The sequence below is a fragment of the Talpa occidentalis genome, unplaced genomic scaffold, assembly GCF_014898055.3.
Source record: "Talpa occidentalis isolate TD23 unplaced genomic scaffold, MPIMG_talOcc4v2.1 talOcc4.16, whole genome shotgun sequence".
NCBI lineage: Eukaryota > Metazoa > Chordata > Mammalia > Eulipotyphla > Talpidae > Talpa > Talpa occidentalis.
The window spans coordinates 57,979,609-58,004,584 of NW_023601653.1; positions in this window are offsets into that span (position 1 = coordinate 57,979,609).

Genomic DNA, 24,976 nt, shown 5'->3' on the forward strand with positions numbered 1-24,976 from the left:
AGTTTTTAAATATCAACTAAAAATTTTATTCATCATGCTACAATATAAATCCCTTAGTGATTTGGGGGAAACTGTTTAGAATCAGAAAGTAATGAAATTAAAATGATTCTGCTCATTATTAGCATAGTTAGAGGTGAATATGATATTCTCTATTAATAAATAGCTACCATTTTATTGTGATTTTAAGCAACCCTAGATATCATCATACACATATAAATGTAATCAGAATGATCAAATTTTTTCCACCTTCTATGATAGTTCTGGAAATTTTTAGGGCAATTCAGTTAATTTAAAAGTCATTGAGCCAGCATTACTAAATTGTCAAGAACTTTGCTTTACTTCTAGATTTTTTGAAGGTAGAAATGACTTAAGATAAGTGAAGAATGACAGAATGTATAACTGAATTATGCAGATATGTGGTTTTGATTTAAAAAAGTCAACTGTGTCATCCAGATTGTTTTCTTTTCTGAATATAACATTTTTTTTTGAATATTACACTTCTGTAGTTGGAAGAAAATACTGAGACCTTTTAAGTAATCCTATAAGTCCTCTTCAGTCACATATCTAAGCATAGTAAACTAGTACTCAGTTCTGTCCATTTATATATCAGGTATCTTAGCACAACATCTGCCATCTTAGTAATTCCTGTATTGGAAACAGAAATTCCAACTCACCACTGCACAGATGACCTAACTGATCCTTGGCTGATAGCACCTGATCTTGCTGAAGACCTGGTAGTCGTCACGATAAATTGCTGCCTAGGGGAGCTTGGACTGTCCCTTCCTGCTCAGAGCTTTGCTCTGTAACCCCGAAGGGTAGATCACCTCATTAATTCCTGCAGCCCAGAATAAAGAGAACATGCTCCAGGACCAAACTTGACTCATTCTGCTCCATATCTATACCCTTTGACTCAACTTTGTTAGTCACTTGGATATCATAGCTTCTAGGTATAAAGCAGTAACTATTTCTGTTCTTACCTTTTCTTTTCCACTTCATGAATGCAAAATTTTCAGTTTATTTTCAATATATTTGATCAAATTTTTTGCATATTTTCAGGAGTTTTATACTCTAACTTGCCTTTAGTTTTTGGAGTTCACAATTAGGGGGTGTGTGTGTTGTGTGAGTGTGTGTGTGTGTTCATCTTTAAAAAGATAAGTTTTATACCATCTTCCAAGGACATGGCGGCTTTTTGCCTCTTGGGCATTTTTGATGTATTTTCCACCTTCGTGTCTATCTGTCCTATTATCTGCTCTTGATTAAGTGAAATGACCAGCAATAGGTGATGTTCCCCACTATTTTATATTTCAACACATTTTGAGCTACTTTCATATTCTTTCAAAAATTATTTTAGTTATTAGTAAATGTGCTTAGGTACATATACAGTCATCTAGTGTCATTAATTTTCATTCTCATTATTACTTTGAATTTGTCACTTCAAAAGTCATAAATGTTTGAAGTTTTCTCAAGTTAAATACCTATTGATACAGGGAAGTTTACATTTGTTAGTAACTTTATTAGATGGAGAAAAAGCATATTACAACCCAATACTCTTTCACAATAAAATCTATCAATAAACAAGAAAAATATTTTCTTCCACTTGATAAAAACCTGCAAAATGATGACAGCTGACAACATACTCATTGATGATCTTCCCATGTTAGTTCAGGAACAAGGCAAAGATCTCACTCTCACTGCTGTAATATCCATTACACTGGATATTAAATTCACTGTATCCTGGAAATAAGATAAAAGGAGTACTTGAAACTCCATAATAACAAAACAAATGAATTTTTTGGAAAATGAGCACATGTTTTGAATGAACATTTAGCCAAAGAAAATATACAAATAGCTAATAAACACATAGGAAAAAAGCTTAAGTAGTCATTAGGTTAATGAAAACTAACATCTGTAAAGTATCAGGCTACAGAATCAATTTGATTCTGTAGTTATTCCTTTATACCAACTTGATTGGTTATAATGAAGAACACAGATTATATAAAATGTTAGGAGGGATATTTAAAAATTGAAATTTGCTCATACATTGTTAATAGGTGTATAAAATAATTGTTTTAGAAAATAATCTAACAGTTCCTCAGAAGGTTAAATATAATAGCCATATGACCTAGCAATTCCATTTCTAGGTATATAAACAAGATAAATGAAAAAATATATTTGTAATAAGACTGGCGCATGAATGTTCATAGCATCATTATTCATCACAGCCAAAAAGTGCAAACAATTTAAATGTAGATCAGAAGGTAAATGAAAAAAATACGTGGCATATTTATACAATTGTATACTGTACTAGGTTAATAATAGTCTTCTGAGCAATGGAATTGAATATAATCCAAAAATCCTTACAGTGTGTTTTTGAATTTTTTTTAAATTGAGGTTAATTTTGGATTATAGTGAGAGGTATAGTTACACCTCTTTAAAGATATGTTACCACATCAGGTCCACCACCAAAGCACCCATCATGCTCTGCCATGGACCGTTGGGCTCCCTCCCTCTTTCCCCACTGCCATTCTTAACTTTTTGTAGCCTCGGTTCTGCAGTCCTATTTTTAGGGCTTGTTATGGTTTAGATTTGTTTTTCTTTCTTTAAAATCCACATATGGAAAAAAAAATTCTGGCATTTGTTGTTCTCCTTCTTACTTATTCAGTTAGCATCGCCCCCTCCAGTTCCATCCACTGTTGTAGCAATAGGAAAATTTCACTTTTTTTTTTTTTAGCTGAGTAGTATTCCATTGTGCATGTGTAACACCACTTCATACTTATATACATATGTAATTTTATTGGGCTAATATTCGTTTGCATCTTTGTTTACACTTTAGAGGTAGAGGTTTCCCCCTCTTCAGGCAATGTTGCCATAGTGTGTCCACCACCAAAGAGCCCACAGTCCACCACCATATATCCTTGTGCACCCTCCTATGTTCTCATCCCACTTTTGCACCCTCCCCTGCCCCTCTAATTTACTCCCATCGCACAGTCAGATTTCAAGGCTTAGTTCTATAGTATGATGTAACACAGCTTTTTTATCCACTACCTGTCTTTGGGCATTTAGGTTGTTTCTGTAACTTGGCTATTGTAAATGTGCTGCAATGAACTTGGGAGTTCAGATATCCCTTTGAATTGATATTCTTGTATTCCTTGGATGATACTGACAAGTGGGATTGTAGCATTATCTGGAAGATGTATTGTTAATATTTTGAGGAACTTCCATACTGATTTTATTGGAGATGAAGCAATTTACATTGTATATCAACAATGGACAAAGGTTCCATTATTCTCAACATCCTCAAGAACACTAGTTTCTGGATTTTGTGTTTCATATGGTTGTTTTCAAAGGGATGAGACTGTGTCTCTCATTGTGGTTTCGATTTGCATTTCTCTGAAAAGAGATGTTAAGCATTTTTTTCATATGACTGTTTACTATCAGTATGTCATCTTTGTAGAAGTCTATTTAACTCTCTGTCCAATTTTTGATTGCATTGTTAACCTCTCATTGAAATATATGAGTTCTTTGTACATATTGTGTATTAGCCCCTTGTCAGCTATAGGATATACAAATACCTTCTCCCATTTGGTAGTGTGCCTTTTTGTTTAAATGATTATTTTGATGGGCAGAGGCTTTTTAGGTTGATATAGTCTCATTTGTTTATGCTTTTGTATCCTTTGCTATTGGGGTCAAGTCCCCCAAAACACACCTGAAGCCAGTGTTTGCATTTTTTTTCTTCTATGTATTTTATGGATCCAGGTCTTAAGCCAAGTCTTGGATTCTTTTTTTAATTAATTTTTGTATCTGGTGTGAGATAGTGGTCTGGTTTCATCTTTTCACATGTAACTATCCACTTTTTCCAATGTCATTTGAATGTTTCCTTTATCCATTTTGTGCTCTTTACTCTTGTTGTAGATTAACTGCCCATATAAAAATGAGTTTATTCTGAGCTTGCAGAGCTATTCCATTAGTCCTCTGCGTCTACTTTTATTTCAATACTTTACTGTTTTGAGAACTGTAGTTTCATAGTATAGTTTACAATCTGGGAATGTGATCTCAGAATTTTTGCCAAGATTGCTTTGGCTGTTTGGGGTCTTTTGTGATTCCATACTAATTTCAGTAATACTTTTTTCTCTTTGAAGCATGTGATTGATACTTCAGTAGAGATTATGTTAATTCTATATATTGTTTTATGTAAAGTGGCCATTTTAACAATGTTAATTCTTCTAATCCACAAGTAAGGAATATCTTTCCATTTCCTTGTGTCTCTTCTATTTCTTCTAACAATAGTTGCGTGTGTGTGTGTGCACATGTGCATGCATGCACCAAGTGTTTAACCTCCCTCATGAGGTTTATTCCTGGTATTTCATTCTTTTTGATGCAATTGTAAATGGGATTGATTTTTTTATATCTTTTTTAGATCATTAATTGCATATATGGAAGCTGTCAATTGTTAAAAATTCATTGAATTGATTTGTAGCCTGATACATTACAGATTGTTTCTAATAGTAGTGGAGTCTTGAGGGTTTCCTTAATATATTATCATGTCATATGCAATTAGTGAAATTTTAACTTCCTCTTTCCCAAACTGAATTTCTTTTATAATTTTCTCTTACCTAATAACTCTAGCAAGGACTTCCCATATTGAATAATACTATTGAGAGTGGACATTCTTGTTTTATACCTGAGCTTAGAGGAAAAGCTTTCAGTTTCTCAACATTAAGGCATATATAGCCTTAATTATGTTTAGGTATGTTCCTTTTTAATCTTCATTGTTAAAAAGATTTTATCGTCAATGGTTGTTGAATCTACATCTATTGATATGATCATATGATTTTTATGATTTTTATTTTTATAGGGTAAATCATATTGATTAACTTGTGAGTGTTGAAACATCTTGCATCCTTGAAATAAATCCTACTTGGTCATGATGATGATCCTTTTAATGTACTGTTGGATTCAGTTTGCTATGATTTTGAGGATTTTTACATCTGTGTTCATCAGAAGCACTGATTTCTAGTTTTCCTTTTTTTTTGTGATGTCCTTTTGTGCTTTTGAGAGTGATACTGAGAGTAATATTGGTCTCATCAAATGTGTTTAGAGCATTATCTACAACTTTTTGGAAGCATCTGAAAAGGATGGGTATTATTTCCTCTTTGATGGTTTGGTAGAACTTACTAGTGAAACCATCTGGTCCTGTGCTTTTGGCTTTTGATTTTTGTTTCAATTTCCTTTTTATGTGATCAGTATGTTCAGATTTTCTATTCCTTATTGGAAGATTGTAAACTAAGAATCTGTCCATTTCATTTAAAGATTCCAACTTATTGGCATATAGATGTTCATAGTAGTCTCTTATGGTCCTCTATTTATAAGATGCTTGTTGTAACTTTGATTTGTGATTCTATTTGAGTTTTCTCTCTTGTTTTCTCAGTGAGTCTAGCAAGGTTTTCTATTTTATTTTTTCAAAGAGCCTGCATTTAGTTTTATTGATCTTTTGAACTGTTTTTGATTTCTGTGTATTATTTCTGCTCAAATTTTTATTTTTCTTCCTGTTCTTTTCTTCTAGTTCCCTAATGTATAAGATTAGATTGTTTGATCTCTTTCTTGTCTCTAGATATAGGTCTGTGTTGTTGCATACTGCTTTGTAGTACTTTTGCTGTATCCCATAGATTCTGGTTGTTATGTCTACATTTCCATTTGTCTCTGAATTATTTTTAAACTTTCATTTTGATTTCCTTGTGATTTCCTGAAAAACTATCCTTCCAACAAATAGTGTTAACATTCTATAATGTCCGTCTTTGTCTCTGATTATTTTCTCCAACTTGAAGTGCTCTTTAGTAATAATATAGCCACTTCTGTTCTATTTTGAATAATGTTTGGGTTATATAGTTTTTATATCCTTTTACAATTTCAAATGACTTATACTACTATATTTGAATTGAATTACTGATAATAAAAACATTAAAAGTAGATTAAAAGTAAATTACCAATCAAATGTACCTTGCTTATTGATGTGTCTCCAATATCTGTCTGTTAACTGGTGTATTTAGACCAGTTAAATTTAATACTAACACATTAAGGCTTAAGCATGCTCTTTGATTTTTTATTTTTGTATAAAATAGGCATAATATAATTTTTATAATTTAAACCATTTTAAAGTGTATAATTCAGGGCCTCCTTGGTGGCCTATCAGTTAAGTCTCAATACTATGACACTACAGCTTGAATTTGATCCCTGGCCAGGAAGCTCACCCACATTTGATATAGCAGACCTTTCCTGCTCACCCGCTGCTCCCTCTAGATCTACTTGTTCTGCTCCCCACTCTGTCTCTGTGAATCCTCTCACCCCACTTCCGCACATCTCTGGACTACACCCCAGTTCTTATTTGTAAAATAATAGTGTATAATTTGGTAGATTCAATGATGATGATAACTCCCGAACATTTTATCACCTAGAAAGAGACCCCTTACTTGTTAGGGAGTAACTCACCATCTTGCCCTCCTATGGTCACTTGCATCACTAATTTACTCTCTGAACTTTGGCTTTTGTTACTCTGGATATATAATATAAATGGATTCATACTATTTTGTCCAGCATCTTTCAGTGAACATAATGTTTCCAGTGTTTATCCCTGTTACATTGTGTATTAGTACTCGATTCCTTTTTAATGGATGAGTTATATTCCATTGCATGAATATGTTTCATTTCCTTTCTCTGTTCTCCAGTTGATGGACATACCTTTTTTTTTTATTATTGTACACGGTACTTCTAGAAACATGTACAAATTTTTCTCTAAACACTTTTTTTTCAAGTCTTAACGCTTATCTAAGCCTTTTCTGACATCACACAAGCAGGGCAGGAACAGAGCCTCACAATTACTCAGTGGGGTAGAAGTCCAGTTTGTTCGCACACTTTCCACTGTTACCAGGGTGAATATGGGGGTTTATAAATACCCAGCTGGGAGAAAAGTCTTTGCTGTCACTAGACTTTCTCTGTCATCTCCCTGGCATGGGGATTGAGATGTTCTATTACAGCCTCCCAAGGGTGGAAGTGTGGGCTTCCTACCTGGCCTTTGCTATGAAAACAGGTAGGGAGGGGGACACTGTTTATTTGGCAAGAACAGGATAATTGTTGCTGAAAAGTGTCTGTGATAGGGCCTCCCTGGTGGCGCAGGTGGTTGGGCATCTCACCGTGAAGCAGTTCGCAGCCTCTGCAGCATGGGTTCGATCCCAGGTGGCCAGCAAGAATCCCACATGGCGTAGCAGACCTCTCCTGTCTCGCCCGCTGCTCCCCTCAGCAGTGTATTTCAATACATCTGCCTGATCCGCTCCCCGCTCTGTCTCTGGTGAATCCTCTCACCGTCCCACGCATCTGGCCTGTACCCCAGTTCTTGTGTAAATAAATAAATCTTTAAAAAAAAAAAGTGTCTGTGATAGACTTCCCTTTTTCATTCATTTGGTTAAAGAAAGCAAAATTTCATTGCAGTTTTTTTTTTTTTTTTTAATATAAAAAAGGACCACAAGGGAGGCCCTCACTGGAGCTTTCTTTAAACCTGTACTTCTAATAGTTCCAGCCAGGCCACTTCACGCTACATCTAGAATATATGTAATATAAAGGAAACTCAGCCATGTTGTTCCTTGTGTCCTAAAATCTCTTGGCAGTCAGCTTTCTTTACCTTTCAGTCTTATTTTTGTTTTACATATATCCAAGCTTTTTGTTATACCTAGTAATAGAAATAATCTATTTCCTGGAGGAAGATTTCCTTTTATTACATGAGAGTAATTCATTGCTAAAAGTGTAAGCAAATTGAAGCACTCAAAAGTTGTCCTTCACTTGAAATTGTTTATCCTTTTCAATTAGGAAAGATACTGAGTATTTGACAGACCACCTTGGAACACATTCAAATATGGGGATACTTAGCAAATCATGTGAAAATAGATCAGTAATATGTACAGTTTTGGGCATATAGTTTTTGAGTTTGAATATGAATTTTTTTGGTTCTTTTGCAATTGCCGAAAATAGACCATTTAATGAAGTTGTATGTCCTCATTGCAAAGGAACTTCTGTTGCTAAACATGGAAAAGCCCTTCTGCATGTACTGATGGATTTGTACAGTCATATTATGAATTTAATTTTATTAATCAAAATAGTAACTTACTTGCCCAGGGGTATGAAATGAGTGAAATCTATTGGGCCTATAAATCTGTAATTATGTGCAATTCTTAAGTAAACATTGTTTACTTAATTGCTTGCACTGTTAATTTTATCAAGGTTTAAAGGTCGGTATTAAGTGCATTGTAAGTGAACATTAATTATATGCAGCAATTAATGGTAATTTAAATAATACATGAACACATTTCATACTTTTTAGTTTTGAATGATCTGATTTTTAAGTGTCCATCAGACCATGATAGGATTTAAAAAAATAAAAAAAAATCATCCATATTGAGTTTCAAAAATTAGAGTAATGTTTTATTCTATAATCTTTTTAACTAAATAAAAGTTGCTGCATCAAGTTTTAGTATCTTTTAAAAATATGTCCTGTGGAAGTTGCCATAAATGTCGACATTTTCAGCAGCATAAATTTATAGTGACACTGAATTTTTATGACACTATAAAAGTTCCTAGTCATGATGACATCTACAGCTGCATTTTCACAGAAATATAAGAATCTGTATCTTAGTTGTGTAGTTTAACTTACTTGATTTTTCACAATAGAAAACAAACAACAAATGTTTCTCGTATTCCTAAACAAGTCATATATGGCATAGGAATAGAAAGATTTGGTTCCATTCCTTTAATATCTGTAGCCAAGGAATGTGTGTCTTATCATTTCAGTATCCAGAGATGTCCTGGGATGTTGTGTCTCAATGTACCTGATTGTTAACACACTCTTGGGCTAAAAACAGAGAGAGGAAATGATGGCTATTTTATGTCAATCAACATATTTTAAGTTTATTTGAAGGTTAAAGAGACAATATTTATGTCTGGGTAAATATAACTATTCACAAGTTTCTGTTTAGGAAACAATTACATTTACTAAGTCCAATTGTTAAAATTAAACGCTGGTTTTTGAAGAAATGGTTGGAAATGTCTCACACAGAAATTTCTAATAGTTGTGCATTTTATGAAGCACCATTTTCCTCATATCAGACTATCTAGAGAAACAGAAAGGGTGACTTCCTACAGTAGAATAACTTTTGGCATGAGTCTCATTATAAATGCAAAGTAACTTGATACATCAAATATTATAGTAAAGGGTTAAGAAATCATTTAATATAGTGAGTCGGGCCTTGAGTATAAGGACCCTTAGAGACTGTCAGTTCTTGTCTCAGCAAGGAAAAAATCCAAGGTCCAGACTAGAGTTGTGTAGAAAAGCAAGAGATTTTTGACAAAGAGGACAGGAAAGCTCTCTGAGCAGAGAGGAGTCCTGAGCAGATAGCCTCTGAGGAGGCAAGAAGGTGTGTATATGAGTATAGGGGGGCCAAGGAGTGGGGGTTCAGTTTTTGGTTGTCTCAGCGTTTTGTCTCCTGGATTGGTTTAGGCACAGGGGTCTCCTAGGATACTAAAGCCAGCTGAGTCTCCCAGGTTACCTGGCCTGCTTTCCTGAAAGGAGCTTTGGTCTGTTGCTTTAGCATTGTGATGTTGTGTTGGTATTCTGAACATTCAGTTTGTACTGGGGTGTAGGCACCCTGACTCCACCCAATTGTTCCTTACTCAGATTGACAAATGGGCCTGGGGCACCCGGCTTGGAGCCCCTGATCCTAACTATCTTACTCATTTGCTAACATCCTCATTCAACAGCACTTGTCTCAACTCACTGTCAAGAGCATTTTTCTTAAAAATTTCTATAAATTTGAGGAAAATGACTATCATCCATTTACTACTATGAAGCAAATTTATACCTTGTGCACTAAAGCTGTTATATGAATGCAAGTTAATTCATGAAAAAGTCACACTGCTTCATGTCATTTGATGCATAGTAATGTTGGTTTACACTAGAATTTCAACTATAATAAATTACATAAACTCTTGGTACACATAAACCTTTTAACCTTAAGATCTTTCTATTATGCTACTGTGATTTTTTTTTTCTAAAACTTGATATTTTCATTCTTTGCTTCTTAACTTTAACATTATCTCCTTAGTGGACCCTTTGTCTATATTCTAAATTCCTCCTCCCTGTCATAGAACCATTTCTATTTCCTTTTTAGCACTTTGCACTTACTTATTTGCTAACTTTATTACTTATTTTACAAATAGACTAGAAACCTCGATGTGGGCAGGGACTGAATCTTTTTTTCATCTGTGTACACGAGCAACACAGTGTTTAATACAAATAGGTATATGATAAATATTGTAGATGGATATTGGGTTGCTTTTTGGTAAAGGGAACTTAATATATATTTCAATTCCTTTCTACTTCTATTTGGAGCAAATAGGTGTCAGGTATTTCTGCTGCGTTTAATACAATGTGGAGATGAACTTTCATGCATGGGTTACACTGGGAGAGTGACCAGTACTTTAAATCACCACATTGATAAAAAAAAAAGTGATTAGTTTAAGAATGTAACACTCATAAGCAGTTCTTAAAGGTATGCATTGAGAAAGTAGACGGTGACAAGAATTGAATTCTGGTTGATTTTTTTAAAATCATTGCAAGTCTGATAGAAAATATATGCTCTTACAGAATTATCCTAGAGCTGTGGAATGTAGCAGATACAAAACGCCATGAATTCACAAAATTGAGGAAGTGTAAAAATTCTCTATAAAGTTGCAAGTTTCTATTTTCCCCCCCGTCTTCTGTTTCCTAAGAATTGTGGTGGTCTCTGCAAAGGGATAAACACTCAATAGCAATGACAGGCATGCCCTTATTCAGGTACTGTGCCTTGTTTACTAGGAGAGATCACCTTTAACTAGATATTAGAATTCCTCAATGATATAAACAAGCTGCTTTGAAAAAGATCTTGCTTTGAAATTGATAGAAAGTAGAGGTTTCATTACAAAAGAGGAGAAGTTTTTAGACAGTGAGGTGCTAGAGATGGAGAAAATGTTTTTTCAGATGTGAATCGAACCTTCTCCTGAAATGCAAGGAACAGCAAAACTTTTAAAGACACAAAATGCTGAAGATTGAGAACCTTTGAAGACTCCCATTAAAAGTGAATTTTGCGTACTTAAAGTTACTGGGTATCTTTATTCTATGACACAGTGTCTGGTGACTGTAGAGTGTGCATTTTGAAAGGTGGCTAGTTACTGGAGTCAGTATAGGTTGAATGCGTTAACTCTGTCATGAGGAAACTTGTGCCCGTTTATCTGGGATGACTCCTAAAGATGGCTGTTTGGAAACGGCGGTGGGTCACTTGGAGCCTCCATCACTCCTGAATCCCTTCAGAATTGTGGCAATTAGAGCTAAAAGCCAAGGGAAAAAAATTAACTGTCATCTTATACCCAAGGACTTCTAAATTTTCAGTGTTAGGTAAAGCACTTAAGGACAAGAAAATGATCAGAAGACACTAAAAGCAAGCAAAACTTCTTCTGGAGAGCAGGGTGGATATGGGGAGCTGGACGTAATACAGATTAAGTCTTCAGCTCTTAAAATTAGATCTGACAAGCAAGCTCCATGTGTGTAGAAATGGAAATAAGGGAATTCCTCAAACTCAATTATGAAATCATCAGAGTTTTAGTGAAGACTCTGCCCCTATTTTGTTTTCATTGATAAGTGTGGGATTAATTTTCAACTTCCTTTTACCCATCAGAATGTACCAGAGAGATTTATAACCTGAGGACAGGGCAAGATTTTCATATGTAGAAGTGAGAACTAAAATGGCACCATCCCCAAAGTTAATAGAAATGAAAGCTAAATCTGTTTACATTTATGGCCTAATTATGTGATGGTCTCCAGTTTGCATTAACAAGAGTTTACTAGTCTAGATACTTTTCCTCCTTATGGTAGTAGTTTATTGCTGCTGTGATAAATTACCACAATGTTAGTGGCTTAACACAGTGCTCATTTATCATTTCGCAGTCCTGTAGGTCACAAACCCAAATATAATGTGATTCTGCTGGATTTTAGTTTAGAGTTGGACAAAGAAGAAATATAAAGGTGACTATAGGGTTGCATTGCTTTCTGGAAGCTTTAAGGGAGAATGCATTTCCAGCCTCGCTTGGGTTGTCAGAATTCACTGTCATACAGCTCTAAGACTGTGGTGCTCATTGTTTGCTCACTGAATCTTATTCTGAGGTCTTCCTCAGATTCTAGAGCATCTGAACATTTTGTGGCTCATGGGCGTCTTTATTCCTTCATCTTTAAAGCTAGCAGTGCTAGGTTTTCTGTACATTTCTCTCACCTCCTTTTTGCCTTCATTTCACCCCTCTCTCTTACTCCATCACATCTTTCTGACTCTAGCCGAAGAAACTTCTCTGTTTTTAAGGGTTCCTACAACTTTAATGTGCCAGCCAGAGAATCCCATCCCCCCATTTTAAAGTTTATAACCTTGTTTATAGGTGCTAAGTCCCTTCACATAAGTACTTGGAGTTTGAGTCATTCGAAAAGGACTAGATTTTCAGAAGAACATACTTAGAATTTGGCCTGTGAAACCCAGGAAAATAAAACTGAAAATGGTTTATTTTTTTTTCCCCCATGAACTTACTAAGTATGCAATTATTTGAAAAATCAACTACTCTTCTGACTCTTACAACAGCACTGCCCTGCTCATAATAGATGTTCAAACTGGGTTTATTAAATGACTATGTTTCTAGCTCTCCACTCCTGTTCAATTCTAAACTGTTTATCACAAACTTTGCCTGGTTCCAGCCAGGGCTTCTCATTGAAATACCTGCTTTAAGCCAGACTCACTAAATCTTAAAGATATTCCACCTATCTTTGACTTCCAAATTCCAAGACTCTACCAAGATTTTATTAAAGTTGTAGTCATCTTTGCTACAGGAAGCAATAAATGAGATTTATCTTGATCCTAAGGTTATTTTGATAGCCTTTTTGGGAACTCTATAGTCAGCAGAGGTATCTTAGGTATCTGTCGTTTTGTGAAGATTGACACCAAGAGGAAAAGATTTTGGTGGAGACATCAGCTTTCTTATCTTATGACTCTTGAGGAAGTGGGAATTGATTTTTAACATTTCTGGTTTTGCTTTCAGAATAGTTTGAAATTTCAAAATACTTGAAATGTTGGTAGACACTATTTCTCTGGATGCACAAAATAATAGTACCAGCCAGGATATCTCAAAAACTCAAGTTAGTTGGAGAAGCAAGAGAGGCTTTGACTAGATATAAATTAGCCCATGACTGAGGAATGAGATTTTACTGGGAAAAAATGGGCAGCAAGAACGAAAAAAAAATTTCATATCACTATGCAGAGACTTCCACTCATATGACTTGCTTTTATTTGTCTACAGAGAAAGAAATTGGCTATTAGAATACACAAACACATAATTGCACATAGGAGAAAGAACAGAATAAAAGCCTGAAAGAAAAGGGGGAACATGAATTAGATAAGTGACAAAATCAGTATTGGAAAACTTTGAGGGAAACATTGGGGAAAGACATGATAGTTAAGACTTTTGAGACAATAAAGTAAGCATATCGGCATGTGATTGAAAGAATGGGAAGATGCTTTTGTTGTGTGCCAGGCAATAAAATACCTCACTGCTACATTTTTTAAAGACTTCAGCAAAGATTTAAATTCCCTTTGAATTTTTTGTACATTGTATTTCAGTTATTTTTGCATGTTCCATAATGCAGAGAACAGCCCCAAAATACATGATCTAGTTTTTTTGTTTGTTTGTTTCAAGTACACAAAAATATGTAAAGTAAAGCCAAGAAAAATTAAGATGCCCATGATGTCCAGCTGGTAAGTGATAGACTCTGAATCAAGCTGGAAAAGGGTGCTCCCATAGAAATAATGCCTGTGCTAGGAGCTGGTGAACTTGTAAAGGTCAAAGAGTAAGTATTTTATGTTATATAGGCTACACAGTGTATTTTAACTATTTACCTCTGCTGTTGTAATGCAAAAGTAGGCATAGACAATAGGTAGTGAGTGGGTGTGGCTATTTTCCAATAAAACTATATGAAAACTGACAATTCCAGTTTGAACTATGAATGTTATGTTAATCCACAATCTAGAGCATTTGAGCAATAAAGTGGAACAGGTAGCCATAGGACTGCGAAATTGGTAGCTTTGTTGGTTCATTCACTGAAGATAGAAAATGACATATTCAGATCTGCTAATGAACAGTTTAAATAAAATGTCAGTGTCAGAATCTCCATGCCCCAGTACGAGGAGACCTTTATCTTCCAGATCTGAAAAGAGACTGAGTTGATAATTAAGCCTATGATTTAATTGTTAGAATGGTAGATTCCTAGAAGACTAGATTCTCATTTTTGGTGAGCTTTTATATCAAAGTTGGGACCTTGAATGAAATGGGTCCTTGAATGACCTTGAAGAGACATGTCTGGATTGGTACTCTGGAGAACTTTGAATCTCTTGATTCCAGTCAGGCTTGCTGACATGTTATAAACCCCATTTTCAAGAAAAACAAGTCCAATCATTCATTCTTTGCATTAGGCTACAATCCACAAGGAGAACAATAGAAGATAATCTGTGTAGTTTAAAGAACTAGTGGAATTTTCCAAATCTAGGAAGGAAGCAGGGGGCGGGCAGGAAGTGGTCACTTCTGAGATGATTTTTTATTAAGGTGGATTGGAGTGGTCCCCAGATGGATACTCTTGAAAGAGACTGCAATGAGTTCAGAGGAACTAGAGGAGAAAAACACACGTTGGGTTCTGAACAAGCAAACACAGGAGACCTCTCTTTGCAAAAGTCTCTGTCTTCCTTTAGACAGGCCAAGGGTAAGTTGAAAAGTGCATGTAAATGTTTAGCTGTCCTATAATTTGATACTGTAATTCTCTGTTGAGCTTTACTGAATATTTAGAGCATCCTGTGTCTACGTTACAGGGTGATTGTGGGCAAGAGTTACTTACCTCCTTGTGGGGAAAAAATGCTGGTATGACAATCACTCTTTTCACTGGATTAGGACCTGGTATCAGTCACCCCTAGTGTCCCATTTTTCTGGAAGTGTTGGCAATATAACAGACTCATAAAAATGAGTAAAGTCATGCTTTCTGATTGCTGGCTACCCGCTTCCCCCAACCATGCCTTACAGCAGTATTTCCTCTTACCACATAGATAAGGAGGAAGGGTGTTTTTGTTACACTTAGTTCCACTTTGAAAAGTTCTTGCATACCATAGGTTTTCATTTTTTTGGAGTGACTTACTAAATTAAATTAGTACAACTGAACAGTATCTCAAAGTCTCAACTCACTTCATGCTTCTAGTACTATTCAGTGATTTATTCAGTATTATCAGACCAATACAAGGCAAAAGTTACCATCCATGCTCTTGATAACCCTTTATCATGGGAATGCAGGTTATTTTAATAGACTGAAATGATTTTTCCAAAGAATAATTCTGGAACATTTGTCATTTTCAAACTAATTGAATAATTTCACTGTAGTTAGACTGGTAATTGGGAGAGGTGACCAAGTGGAATAATACAGGTAGAGAAAAATCAAAAGGAAAGGGGGAAACTGAAGATTTTATTTCTCTAAACAAATAAGCTATTTTTTTCGTATTCATGAAATACTATGTGGCTAAGGATAATTCTTACAAATAGAGCTCAAGAAATAAGCAGCATACATTTTTTTAAAAGATTTTTATTTATGCATATAAGAACTGGGGTGCAGGCCAGAGGTTGGGGGGTTAGGATTCACCAGAGACAGAATGGGGAGCAGAACAGGCAGAGCTACTGAAATACACTGCTGAGGGGAGAAGCAAGTGATACAGGAGAGGTCTGCTGCGCCATGTGGGTAGCTCCCTGGCCATTCAGGGGATTGAACTCATGCTGCAGTGGCTGCCCATAGCTTGATAGTGCTGAGACTTAACCCTTTGCGCCACTAGGGAGGCCCAGCACACTTTAATAATAAATTTCTGTGTGTCGGTATTTGATGGGGAGACTAGAAATGTAAAGTAAAGGAAAGAATAGAGACAAAATATGGCACTAATCTGCCAATACAACAAGACTAAAAATATGGCACTTACCTTATTTTTTATTGTTAGCATTTCATTTCAACCAGAGCAATCAAGAAGTAGTGGAGTTCCCAGCTAAGCAATTGTCCCCCTTAACTCTAGTTTGTCTTTCTGTTCAAAGTCTCTGGAGGTTGCTTTCTTGGCAGACAAATCACAGTTCTGGTTTCAGAGTTCATGTTCAGAGTTATCCCTGACTCAAAAATCAACTGCCATCTATGGCATAATTAAAAGTTAAATGTCTCTTAATCACAGCCCTAACTAGCAAGATATGGGCAGACATAATTACATATTAAAATTGTCAAGGCTCCACTAATTCCAACATTAAGATATTTCAAAGTAATGTGGAAAAAAACAATGTCACCTTATATCGCCAATTCATTAATAAGCATGTTTTTTTCACCCACTATTCTTCATGCTGTATTAACATGTGACAGGGGTCAAGATTACATTAAATTATAGAATAAATTACTACAGTTAACAGTGCTATTTGACAGCTTTTTAGGTAACTGCTGTTCTTAAACTTGTTCTGAACAAGTTCTCTTTTCCCCTCTAAGTGCTTTGTATTTCATTTTTTTTCACCTGGAAAAATGATTTTGCATAAAGTAAATACAATACGCGGTGTTTAGTTTGTGTTGACAGCATCGCCTCGCTAAGATAACATTAGAAGGAAAAGATTCTGATTAATCACTGCTCTGAATTCCTTGACTATAAGTAGAATTCTTTAAAACATTCAATCTCTTTTATTTCAAGGATGATTCCCTAATGGTGGACCTAGAAAAGAGACTTTTACAGAGAATATTTGCATTGTATGGGTGTGTGGTCCACTTTGAACTTTTGATTTTTTTGTAGTATTAAAACAGGTATATGTGAAGGCTTGAAGGAAAAAAGATTCAGGATCAAATTGAAATGTAAAAGAATAGCATACTTGTCCCTCTATAAGAGAAATGTATTTGTGTGTACATATATCTATATATCTATGTTTATAAGTGTATATGCATATATAGCTGTATTGAAATAGCTATAATTGCTTTAAAATATATTAGAGGATTATCACGAAGCTCTGGATTTTTACTGGTGTTTATATTGAACACCTGACTATTTTTCTTTTGCCATCATTAACTGAATACAGCTTTTGACCTTAAAAGGGTAGCATTTACATAGGAAAGCTCATCTTACCAGGGTGTGTGATGATATTCCCCTAAAGGAATAATGATACATATTGCAAATTACTAGAAAAAGGTCATTATTGTATTAAGTTAAATACTGTTTTTTTTTTTTAAATTCAGAAAGGTATTAGTTTCTGAGTGAGAATACGTCAAAATTCTATTTTTCAGGCTTTTCTAATCTACATAACTATAAGAATACTTTAGAGCCCTTTTAAAAATGAAACTTTTATTTGTTGGAGTTTTACTATTTTGTATCATTCTAGGCCTACAGGTGTAGTTTAAGGCACTCAACATGAAACTGGTGTGTTACAAGTGAAAAAATTGTAGATTTTTTTTAATCTAACAGATTCTTTTAAAAAAGCCTTAAAACCCTTTTTCTTAAAGTATTGTATAGAATCAAATTTCTTAAGCTATCATAATCAAATCTCATTGCTATTTTAAAGATAATGAAGACAAGCATCACTTATCTGAGTTAAGTAGCAGCAAAATAAAATATGAGCAACTGTGACTTCATCTAATATTACTCTCTGATTTATAATATATATTCTCTAATCATTACATGGGACCATACTGTTAAATTTAGATTTTCATTATTTTGTTAGTTTGGTAATCTGTAAGTCACTAGTGTAAGAAAAGTGAAGATTCAACTTTCTTACTTATATATACAGTAAATATTTGATAACATTTTCAATAATAATGCACTCAAAAGATTTCATAGTTGAATAACAAATCTCCAAATTGCATAAAAATGTAGAATATTAGCCTTAAGAAAAAAAGAACATTTTTAAAACTCTAGTATTAGTAGAATTGAGAAAGGCATTACGATTTATTTTTGAAATGCTGTTCAGCTAAATGTACAGACTAATGAATAGTGTATTTTTTAAAAATCTATAGTAAATTTAAACGTGAACTTTTTTATCATTTTCATTCCAAAAATATTGAGTACCTTCTATATGTGATTTATCCAGCTAGAGGCTGGGAATGAGTCATAAAGTCCTCAGGAAACTTACAAACAAGTGGAGGATTCAGATATAAAAGCAGATTTTTATGAAACGTCTCTTCTTCAGTGACTCCTATACTATCTATGATGAATCAGCTGTCAATGATATTTTTAATGTGTAACAAAAATAACTTGGAAGTAAAACAGGGTCATCAGTATACTTTACACTTGTAGTTTCCACCTTGTACATACTACCCAATATAAAATCAGTTTGTATTTTGATTTTAAAATTCGGTGCCTTTTTTTTAAAGATTTATTTATGCATATAAGAACTAGGGTGTAGACCTGATGTGCAGGGGGTGAGAGGACTCATCAGAGACAGTGGGGAACAGAACAGGCAGATCTATTGAAGTACTACTGAGGGGAGGAGCTGGCGAGTCAGGAGAGGTCTGCTGTGCCATGTGGGTCAGCTCCCTGGCTGGAGATGAAACTTAGGCCAGAGTGGCTGCTGACAGCTTCATACTGCTGAGACTTGACCCTTTGCACCACCAAGGAGGTCCATCAAATTCAGTGCCTTCTTCGGTGCAGTGGTGAAGCAAGTGTTAGAGGGTATGAGGTAATTATTCCATCAAATAGGTGATGCTGAAAAAGGAAGCCACTTCACAAGTAACTTTGAGAAAAACAACAAATTAGTTTGTTTCCCTACTTTGTAGGGAATTCTGACTCAAGTCCATTTCTTCACTACACCAACTAGAAACTGACTCTTTTCTGTATTTCCTCACATACCACACACCTAATTTTTCCCTTTTTGCCTTCTTTTTGCTTTCTTTTTCCCCGTGCAATGCTATGTGGATTTTGTTTAATATTTTATAGTTTGTTTTTTTTTTTTTTTATGATCCTCAAATACCCAGTAGGAGTAACTAGGTTGGGTTTTAAAAGCTAGTTTTAGGATCAGACTAATTTTAAGAAATATAACATAATGTTTCCACAATAGAAAAAGCTAATTGAATTTATGACGGAGATTCTGCCCATGTAAGCAGATGAGATCTTATCTACTTAATCCTCATAGCTGCTACTGATTATGACTTGCAGCCAGTAATCTGAAATATGTTTAATCAATAGGCATTTTACTAGACACAAACATCTAAATATTACTTGTTGACTTTCTACATAAATATTTAAAGTCTTCAATTTTAAAATTCACTTTGGTTGCATGATCACTTAGCAGCATCAGTATTACATAGCCTTCTTAAAATTATTTTGTTATAGAAGTGATTTTGCTCATGTCTTTGACTTACATACTTCACTGAGTTTTGACTTCTGTGATTTTCCAGATCTGTGACTCTTGTACCATTATTTTCATCATTTTAAGTATGTGTAAGGGCTGCCTATATGTGTTCCAGCTGTGGTCTGCAAGAGTAAAACTAAAACCTTTTTGGCATATCTGCATGTGGTCCTAGGTACAAAGTAGGCAGATAGACATAGCTACGCACAGTCATCAAAAAGTCAATATATAAAGGTGGTGCTTTGACTTGCAGACTCAGCTTCTCATTTAGACATTAGCAGATAGATGGTTATTCTTTAACATCAGATGAGGCTGGTCGATTCAAGTGTGTGAAAAGTCACCTTGCTAGATCTGCTCTGCCAGCCTGGAAACTGGTTACAGATTCCACTAGTGGTCAAATTGTTATTTGCCTCATTAGCATTTACTGTGCATATGCAGTCAGCTAAACACTGTACTTAGCACTTCAGCTTTGAGTTTCTAAGACAAAAGAATTCTAACAGATATTACTAGAAAGCCATTTCTCATCTGTTTGTCACTTTAAGAGGCAAGGTCCACGCAATGAAAGACCGAGAGTGTGTTTGTGTGTGCATTCCTCACTACTCACATATATACTTGAGAAGGAGAGTGGAAGAAGGACAAATATACAGAGACATAACTCATTCTAAGAAGTTCCTAGAGCAACAAACAAATGCAAAACAATTTCACCTGTTCTCTCAACTCCATTTCTTCTCTAATTTCCCACTCTCACCCTGGGAAGGTGAAATAAAATACTGACTTAAGTGAATAGAAGACTGCCGGTATTAGAAGTCTTGGTAAAATCAATTCCTTTCCGCAGTCACTAAGATCCAGAGAAACTGTATAGGTCAGGAAAAAGTAGTGCAAATAGAATAAAGACTAAAAGTGAAAAAGTACACATCCCACTATGGTTTGACTGCCTGAATTGTTCCCTGCGCCTCTCTGTGCAAACTCATGGCCGTGCTGGGCTGTAGAAGGTCTTCAGTTGTAGTATTGTCAGTACAGTATGGACAAGCACAATGTAAAATGTCAGATGCTTCAATTATATCATTGATCTGTTGCTACTGCCCTCTAATACCAAAACGGCAGCATCAACCTGTGCTACACCATTCTTATGTCCTGTGCCGTATGTACATGTCCGCCCTCAAATGCACCCTTGTGAACAATGTTGTCACTGATTTCTGAAATATAAACTTCTGATAGATTTTCTACTTTTGATGCAAAATTGAATTTGTTAATAGGGCAGAAATCCCTGTTAAAAATGGACACTTTTTTTAGGAAAAAATGTTGAACTGGCATGTTTTTAATTGCTTGAGGAAGTTTTGTGGTTGTCTCTTGTCTTAGAAATGACTCTGCTTCTGTGAGTCATAAAATGTTGCCTGGAAAAGAGCATAAAGTGAATTAGCATTTAAATTGCACAATATATGTATTACCTATACCATACATAGTACAGATATATGAAAAATGTATATTACATGTAAACTAATACATGCATAACAAGGGCTGAATTTCCCAAAATGTTGCCTTTCCTCATTTGTTGCCATTGCATTGTGAAAAGCATCATGTGGTCAAGTGAAAACTGGTAAAAAGGAGAAGTGGCGTTAACTATCAGAACAAATATAGTGTCTTCCAGAACAAATTTTAGTAGGCTCCACCTGGCTAATACAGGCAATAGAATTCTCAAAGGTAACAGCAAAAATATATGTCCAACTCAGAAAGAGAAGTAGGAGGAAAGCGAGCTGTTAGTAAAGCAAACACATATTAACAACAAATCATAGCCATGCAGCTGTGCATTCATGTAATTTTTTCGTCTGGACTTAAATTTTTTTTCTCTACCTACTCTGACTGAATTGTGAAATGGTTATTTGAAAAATATTTTTTCTGAGAGGATGATATAGGAAGTTGAATATAATTCACCACAATTCTAGAAGGGCTGCTTATTTTGTGATTAGGGGTCGGGGGAGGAGGCTGTCCAAGAAGAGGAGAAAAAGACCACCTCTGGGCTGGGGGTAGAAGCAGTCACGAGGGGTAAGTCATTAACCCCTCTGCGATAGGCTAACAGAGAGTACAGGAGAGCACTGTAATCACAGGAGCCTGTGGTTTATGAAGAGAGATGGACATAAGAGAAGGGAGAGACAAGGAGGTGTTGCAAGATTTTTCTGTCTGATAATGTACAGCCTCCGTGTGTTCCTTGAAGGGATACTCAAAGCTTTACATCACTCTATTTAGGCTTTTGAAGTTGGACTGGTGTTTCCTTCAACCTAACTTCATTTCAGACAAAAAACAAGCAACCCCACTGTACATGCGCTGTACAGATGAGACTTCCCAAACCTCATCACTGCACATGCTCCCAAGAGCTCATAATCAAATGGTCCCATATTATTTATTCATAATCATCATCTACATCCCAGTATGACTATACCTCCAACATGTTAGTTTCCTGTGGATTCTTACATATTTCCTTTTTTTGAGATATACTACTCTTCTGTTTTCTGACAATTCTTTTTCAACATCCTTCAGAGATGGTAAGCTCATAAAAGCAGATATAGTTCCCTCATCTCTGTTCCCTTGAAGTGAGTAGGAAAAGATGTAGTCTGAGTAGCCACCTAAATTCAATCCAAACTTTGCTTTCCTTCCAAATTCAATCTTTATGTATTTAAACAATAAAATAATAAAATTCACTCTTGGAATTCAGGAAATTTAAATTTTCATAAATTTCCCTGCCCATATAAATTTACTAACAGATGGAACGATATTTTCTATATTTCATTATAAGGTAACTACATAGGTAAAGTGGTACAGCACCTGTAGTATTTACTTTATTTAACAGCTTAGTAGACACGATAGGTTCTTAAAACTTGTTTACTTAAAAAGAGCAGATATTAGCTGAGTTCAAATAGTTCATAAAATAAATATTTGTACTAAAATGTATACACTGATTTCATAAATCTTCCTTTCCAAAATCTTTGTTTTCTCTCTTTTCTTTCTTTCTCATTTTGGAGTTCTTTACTGTGATAGTATTTCTCTTCCTTATATGTAGATTTCAGAATTGTTGCACAAATTCTATGCATCATAAAAAATAGGAGGACTGACCCCATAAATATTACTAGAGAAAGAAATTAGGAATTTTAGATACTTTTGTATACCCCGGTGTGAAAGATTCACACCTCCTTCTAATCCAGAACATCTTAATACTCACTTCTGTAATTGTTCCTTTCATTATTTATGTAAACTTTTGTTCTCCAGTCTTTTTTGCCATTGTGTACTTTGAGGTCTTTGATTGAGTTATGGCTGCAGCCCTTTCACTAGTGATGCAGCCTCTAATCTTATCCTAATGATGTCATTTTGTTTTGAAACCTGCCTTTGTCTCCCATAAAGCAAATACATTCATGTCAATTCCCTAATAATAATTCCCAATATCTAATCTGTTCACAGAGAAATTCATTCTAGGTCTACGAATATATTTGACAGGTATATGCAGATAAACTATACTTGCTTATTAATGCAACAGTTCTTTATTGAGCAATTAGTATATCACAGGCATGCCCAGGGAAACTACTCCACCTATATCACATGGCTTGGTGAATCTTTAGTTATGAATTGTGCTTACTACCAATTAAGTAACACAGGGGCAATTTCAAGTTTTCTTTTTGTTTTTGTTTTAACTCGGGTGAATTGTTTTATAATCCAATACTGTTAGTTTTCTTAAAATAGCACTTACTTCACTGTAGAAAGTTATTAATGTTATACAATATTAGGGTTTCAGAATTAAAACTCAGAATCAATTGCAAAGGAGATACATTTACATTGTAGTTTTAATTAGTAGTATTACCTACCAAACTAGCCCTGTTATTCACACTCAGAAAGCTAGGCCTGAGCTATGAGATTGTTTCCACAAAGGAAGCATGTATTAGAGAGCGGCATAGCATCAGGAGGACAGGAGAGTCAGGACACAGAAAAGGCTGCCTCTCAAGTGGCAAGTGAAAGATTATATAGAAAAGAAATGAATGTGGGGACATGAAAGAGTGGGGATGTTTCTTCACTCTCAAGTCCAGGGGTGATAGGCAGTGTAGGGTTAGTCAAAGACAAGGCTGATGATGACATAAAATGACCCTGGGGCATTCATGTAGAAACTGATGTTATAAGCATCATGGGAAAAAAAACCAAACAAACAAACAGAAATATCTCTCAGCATTAGACAGCCCATCACTATGGCCCTGAGGAATTTAGTACAGTGGCTTCAAAGGCAGAGGGTCATATTCCCATTTCAGGCACAACCACAGTATAAACTAGGAAGAAAATGATTAACTTCAACTAAATACTTCCATTTACTAATCCATGAAACAATAAAACTAATAAACTATTTTAAGAATATATGCACAAACTGAGTATGTACATAGGGGCCTCCATATAGGGGCCTCAAGACAATGAGACATGTACTTGAATCATTTTTAGTCTGTAGAAACAGAAAATAAAAATATCCTGCTGTGGCTTCCTATATATTTGTCTTATTAAAAAAAAAAAAAAGTTGACCCTATTAGCTATGATCTATTGCTCAAGTGACAAAATTCATGGAATCATAGTTTCAAGAAAGCCCAAGCATAACCAAGGGAATATCAGAGAAATCAGGGCCTACAGACTACTTCCATAGTTGTTTCTGTAAAAATTACTCTCCTGGGCCTCCCCCCGTGGCAGTGCAGTGGTTGAACACTGGGCTGCGAAGCTGCCCGCAGCTCTGCAGCGCCTGTTGGATCCCCGGCTGCTGGTGAGGGTCCCACATGGCGTGACAGACCTCTCTTGCTGTGCCCGCTGCTTCCCTCAGCAGTATATTTTGTCAGGCTGCCTGTTCTGTTCCCCACTCTGGCTCTCGTGAATTCTCTCACCCTCCTGCGCTTCTGACTGTACCCAGTGCTTGTATAAATAAATAAATAGATAAATAAATAAATCTTAAAAAAATTAAATTAAAAAAAATTACTCTCCCTATCCCCTTGGAGTATGAGAGAAAAAGCAACCCGAGTTCCCACCTGATGATGAGAATGTCTCATCTCTTTCATACATCATGTCTTGTCTTTCACCTGCCACTGAATTAATTCACAAAGATATTGCTTTTAGGATTTTTGCAGAAGCTTCTAAACTGGAATTATTTTCTCTTAATTTCTTCTCTCCATATCAAACTCTACATTGATGGCAAATAAATATTTTAATACAGTTTGGAATATATCACACTCCTGCTTAAAAACCTGCCCTGATTTTCCACTGTCCTTGGGATGAAATCTGAAGTCCTTTAGATAACTCATAAGTCATAATTTGGTTCTGAAGACTTACCAGCTTTATCCCTCAGTACTGCTGTTTGTAGTGATGCTCCTGTCTTTCCAAACAATTTGCAGGTTTCCAAATTTCCTTTGATATATTAGGCCTTATCCCTTTCCTGTACTCTGTGTGTCTTTTCTGCCTGACAAGCAAAAAATTA